Source organism: Electrona antarctica, assembly GCF_951216825.1.
Source record: "Electrona antarctica genome assembly, chromosome: 2".
Lineage (NCBI taxonomy): Eukaryota > Metazoa > Chordata > Actinopteri > Myctophiformes > Myctophidae > Electrona > Electrona antarctica.
In genome coordinates, this window is record NC_136807.1 from 63,724,408 (window position 1) to 63,730,686 (window position 6,279).

Below are 6,279 nucleotides of genomic sequence, written 5' to 3' on the forward strand. Positions count from 1 at the left end.
AATAAGGGCCTTTCTCGGCCCCATGCACCCTTGTTTATATTGTGTTTAGTTTCCAAGATGGCTGCAGCACCAGGAGGGGCGGAGGTGAGCGGGTGGGGTTGACATATGCCCTTACTGGGCTGCATTCACAAATCCAAGGCTGAGCTCACACCTTTCATGCAATTCTCGTGCTCGTTGGATGCATGTTGTGTAGTGTCATGGCCGCCCAATGTATTTCCAATGGAGGTCACATGGTTTGACCCAACATTGTGTTGTGTGAGGGGGAGGGGCGCACGACTGCGCCCCTCCCCCTCACACAACACAATGTTGGGTCAAACCATGTGACCTCCATTGGAAATGCATTGGGCCGCTGGGCGGCCATGACACTACACCCAACGAGCACAGAGAATTGCATGAACCGTGTGAGTGCACCCCAAGACATCTGTCTTGCGTTTGTCTTGTGTCTGTGTTTAATGGCCGCTCCAATGCATTTCCAATGGAACCCCATATGGTTTGACCAACCATTTTGTTTGATGGGGGGGCAGAACACATCCATCAAAGCTGTGTTCAGACACAAGTCAGGTGTCAGACACAAGGCAAGTGTCTTGAATGCAGTTCAGTAAGGGGCATATGTTGACCCCGCCCGCTCACCTCCGCCCCACCCCCTCCTGGTGCTGCGGCCATCTTGTAAACTAAACACAATATAAACAATGGGAGAAGGGTGGGGCCGGGAAAAGCCGTTATTGACTTGATTGAGTGGTCCCCCTTATGTTATGATTTTATCTACTTGGTGTATTTTATTATTTTGCATCATACTCATAGTGCTCTTATTAATGGATCGAGATGACTTGACTGGACTGGACTATGACGGACTAACAGTTTATGCCATTAAGTTTTAGCTCCATCAGTGTTTCTTTCTTTCTTTCTTTCTTTCTTTCTTTCTTTCTTTCTTTCTTTCTTCCTTTGTCCTTTGATTTTCTCTCTGTTGATACTACTGTGTGTCATGGATGCACTAATCTTATCGTATCTTCCCTCTCGGCATGCCACATAATCAAACCGAGCGTCCTTGACTCCAGAAATGAAAAGGGTTGAGAATCGGCGCTCTGGCAAACAACCGTGAAATGATGATGATAACGTGTTCCTGAGGAGAGTATACACTATACAGGCTGTCCTGTCCTGACCGTCACTGTCAGGGAGGAGAGGAGAGGAGAGGAGAGGACTGTCTGTCTTTTTAAACCACTTCTCATACTAATATCCCAATACCTTTTGCATAAAGGAAGGGAAAAGCTGAAAGAAGAAAAGAAGGTATGATGTTTCCACCCGAGAGCGTCAATATTTCACATTGAATCGTTTATAATTTGGAGGACGCTCGTTACCAACGGCCTGTTGACAGTTTTGACGGTGGCTTTTAATAGTTGTAAATGTGGTTCATAAAGAAGGACAGAAAGAGAGACAGCTGAAGCAGATGGAAGCAAACACTGTGGAACATAAAACACGTGTATTAATTTATCGTCCCCATTAGTGAGTGTTAAAGAGTGCCGTTGCTTTTTGACTCGTCCATTATTCATCTGTGACGGTATCTGTCGGCTCCATCATGGCCCATGATGCACTGGGGTATGTCATTCACACCCTGTGCACACGCAACGATTATTTACAATTGAGGCATTTAGCAGACTTACAGCAAGCAAGAACAACACATGGCAATACATCAAATACATAGAAACAGAACAACACATGGTAATACATCAAATACATAGAAACAGAACAACACATGGTAATACATCACATACAGAAACAGAACAACACATGGTAATACATCACATACAGAAACAGAACAACACATGGTAATACATCACATACAGAAACAGAACAACACATGGTAATACATCAAATACATAGAAACAGTCATGGATCATTATTTGCAACCTAATATCTGTAGTAGAATATCTGTATGATGAAACTAATAATGTGACCAGATTTGACTGAGAGCCTGTCATCGTGCAACCTCCAGCTTTTGCAATGCAATTGCATAGTTAGAAAGAATAGAAGAGAGATAGACAGGGAAAGAGATACAGGCAAATACAAGTAGCAGCAATAACAATAATAATGAATGAAATAGTGTAGGATAATATAATTAATGAAATAGTGTAAGATAATATGGTATAGCAAAGTTGTCGGATAATATATAATGTATGAGAATATTAGGATATAGTGTAGTGGTGTAATAATATGATAGCAGTCCATGGTCGTGCACTAGAGAACAACGGGTGGTAACCGCAATTTAGGGTGGATTTGGGTCAATTCAATATATTATAAATTAATATTGGATAAACCGTGGGTGAAATAATGCGGGAAATAAATGAATGGCATCTATCTGTATGCTTATTAAAGTTTTTAAAACGCACAAAATCTCGGCGTGCGTGCGTTAGTAGCATTTTTACATAATTTTCCATGATCTGACAAGTAAAACAGAAGGGAGGATACGTTTGGCGTGGGACTGGGAGTGATTAAGTTCTTTACCCTGCCGATGACCGCTGGATATGCTGTATGAAAATACGTTGCAATGTGAGAACGTGGACGGCGTGTTACCATGGAAATGGATATATACAACCACTACGTATAACATTGGTGAACTGTCGAGAGTGGTGAGTGACATTGTTTGTACAATTACATATAAATAGCCGATCTACAAGCTCACAACGCACTCGCAGCGACACGTTGTTTAACCTTTGACCTGTAAGGTCGTCGAGGCTAGTTTAACCTTTGACCTGTAAGGTCGTCAAGGCTAGTTTAACCTTTGACCTGTAAGGTCGTCAAGGCTAGTTTAACCTTTGACCTGTAAGGTCGCCGAGGCTAGTTTAACCTTTGACCTGTAAGGTTGTCGAGGCTATAGGCAATGTTCCCCCTAAGGTGCGCCCATGTGCGTCTGAAATCTGTCGCGCACAGACACAGAGTAGCTCAGCTGGTGTAAAAAAAAAGTTTTCTTAAAAAAAGAATGGTGTCAGGGGGGGGGGGGGGGGGGGGGTAAATCAACTAATCAAATGATTCCCGGCTGCGGCTGCGGCTGCAGCTGCACCGCTCCAGGAGATGGGTCAAATGCGGAGAACAAATTCACTGCGGTAACGTGTGTGACAAATCGTACAACTTTGAGTTTGTCGCGCAAGCTTCAGTTTCTAGTTGTCCTTCCTTCAGCCAGCAATACAGCATTTGGTTCAGGAGGTGGTAGTCTTGCATTTGGTTCAGGAGGTGGTAGTCTTGTCCGTGGCATAATGCCACGGACAAGACCAAGTGTATGTATGGCACATTAGGAGTCCAACTAGTACTGATTTACTACGACACTATGTATGGTACATTAGGAGTCCAACTAGTACTGATTTACTACGACACTATGTATGGTAAATTAGGAGTCCAACTAGTACTGATTTACTACGACACTATATATGGAATATTAGGAGTCCAACTAATACTGATTTACTGGGGGGGGGGGGTTAAATCAACTAATCAAATGATTCCCGACCGCTCCAGGAGATGGGTCAAATGCGGAGAACAAATTCACTGCGGTAACGTGTGTGACAAATCGTACGACTTTGACTTTGTCGCGCAAGCTTCAGTTTCTAGTTGTCCTTCCTTCAGCCAGCAATACAGCATTTGGTTCAGGAGGTGGTAGTTAGATCGTTAGATCGTTATATTGTGTGTGTGTGTGTGTGTGTGTGTGTGTGTGTGTGTGTGTGTGTGTGTGTGTGTGTGTGTGTGTGTGTGTGTGTGTGTGTGTGTGTGTGTGTGTGTGTGTGTGTGTGTGTGTGTGTGCGTGCGGCTCGTTTTCCCAGGATCTGGCAACGCTGAGCATTGAGCGTACAGGATAGTACAACATGGATTCATATGGAAGTGTGCCCAGTACAGTACAGATGGAATCACTGGGGCATGCACACGCACACGCACACACACACACACACACACACACACACACACACACACACACACACACACACACACACACACACACACACACACACACACTGTATGCCTAGTACAGTCCAGTAGATGTAATCATTGGGGCATGCACATCCACACATTACTGTATGCCTATATACACTACAGTGGTGTGTGTGTGTGTATTGTTTCACTCTATGATGTGGGTTAAGAAATGAAATCAGCCAACTGCAATAATAAACCAACTGGCCAGCGGTCAGCAATATGTCCATAGTGAACACTTGGTCTTGTCCGTGGCATAATGCCACGGAATATGACCGTGACATATGTTCAGAATATGTACGACACTGATTTACTACGACACTATGTATGGTACATTAGGAGTCCAACTAGTACTGATTTACTACGACACTATGTATGGAATATTAGGAGTCCAACTAGTACTGATTTACTATGACACTATGTATGGTACATTAGGAGTCCAAATAGTACTGATTTACTACCACACTATGTATGGTACATTAGGAGTCCAAATAGTACTGATTTACTATGACACTATGTATGGAATATTAGGAGTCCAACTAGTACTGATTTACTATGACACTATGTATGGTACATTAGGAGTCCAAATAGTACTGATTTACTACGACACTATGTATGGAATATTAGGAGTCCAACTAGTACTGATTTACTACCACACTATGTATGGAATATTAGGAGTCCAACTAGTACTGATTTACTACCACACTATGTATGGAATATTAGGAGTCTAACTAGTACTGATTTACTACCACACTATGTATGGAATATTAGGAGTCCAACTAGTACTGATTTACTATAACACTATGTATGGAATATTAGGAGTCTAACTAGTACTGATTTACTACCACACTATGTATGGAATATTAGGAGTCCAACTAGTACTGATTTACTACGACACAATGTATGGAATATTAGGAGTCCAACTGATTTTACTACGACACTATGTATGGAATATTAATAGGAGTCCAACTATAGTACTACTGGTTCTCAAATGTTTAATTTGCAAGGACCCGCTTAACCCATTTAGGACTGAGACCAGATTCTACAAATATCTTCTAAATCATAACAGTATCCTGAAAAACTCTATATTTCTATGTCAGTGGTGATCAAAGTTTTTCATGTCAAGGACCCCAAAAACTATATGTAATTGGTCGCCGACCCCCATCTGAAAATATATTGTTCCAGGGACCCCCCCGGAAGCAAAGATTTGAGTTAAGAAAGAATATATATTTGCGCCACAAGAGTATGGTTCTCCTGGGTGGACAATGTTTTTATACAAGAAATGGATTTCTATGGCAGGGGGAGAAGTAAAAAATAAATAAAAATACATACAATATAATATTTCTTGTAAGACAATTAGCAGATCTTCAACCTCACAATGTGCCACCACACCAGGTGGCCTAAACAAAACAATGTAACAATCTTATTTATTTTACCATATTATAATCACCCAAAAATGCAGGGATTTTGGACTGCCTCAGACAAGCCGCCCCCCACCCGCTCCTCTCGTGATGTTTGGCACCCCGCACAAGAATCCCCTCCCTTGACTTCTGCTCCACTACGTCTCAGAGGCAAATGTTTATTTGAAAACCTCAGTTATAGTTACATTGTACCTTCATTTGTTTCCATTTCAAGTTTTCAAATGTTTTGCAGTCGTTAATGTATGTTTTGTAATGAAAATCTATATCTCCAATACGTTTGTGCTTTTACTCAAATAAATGTTGAATGAATTCCCGACTTTTACTTGTAACAGTTTTAAGTATTGATACTTTTACTTCCACCACTGTTTGATATTCATAACGGTGTCATTTGCATGTTTCTTTTTCTTCTTTTTTTTGCAGCCTCATAAGCCGATTTACCCGTTCAGCCGTCTGTACAGAACAATGAGGGGAGAAGATTTACACACGTCAACGATAGCTCTCTCTCTCTCTCTCTCTCTCTCTCTCTCTCTCTGCATTTCATTCAGCAGTGTTGATTTTGACAGCAGGTTTTGACTTAGTTTTGAGTCATAGAAAAGGAAAGCCAGACAATACTGATGGCTGCTCGGAGCAAACCAAGAGCCACTTGTCCAACGGACAAGTACAATGTTAATGAACTCGTCCGAAAATATGTATTACTTGTGCCGGACAACATTTCCAGTCGACTGACCACTACACTATCATAGGGCAGTATTATGCGTGTCTTAAGTACCAGGTCTTATTACTTAACTTAAGACCTGGAGGCGTGATCAATGCCATTTGGCTATTCTGAGTGGCCAAACAGCATTGACCACGCCTCCAGGTCTTAAGTTAAGTAATAAGACATGGTACTTAAGACACGCATAATACT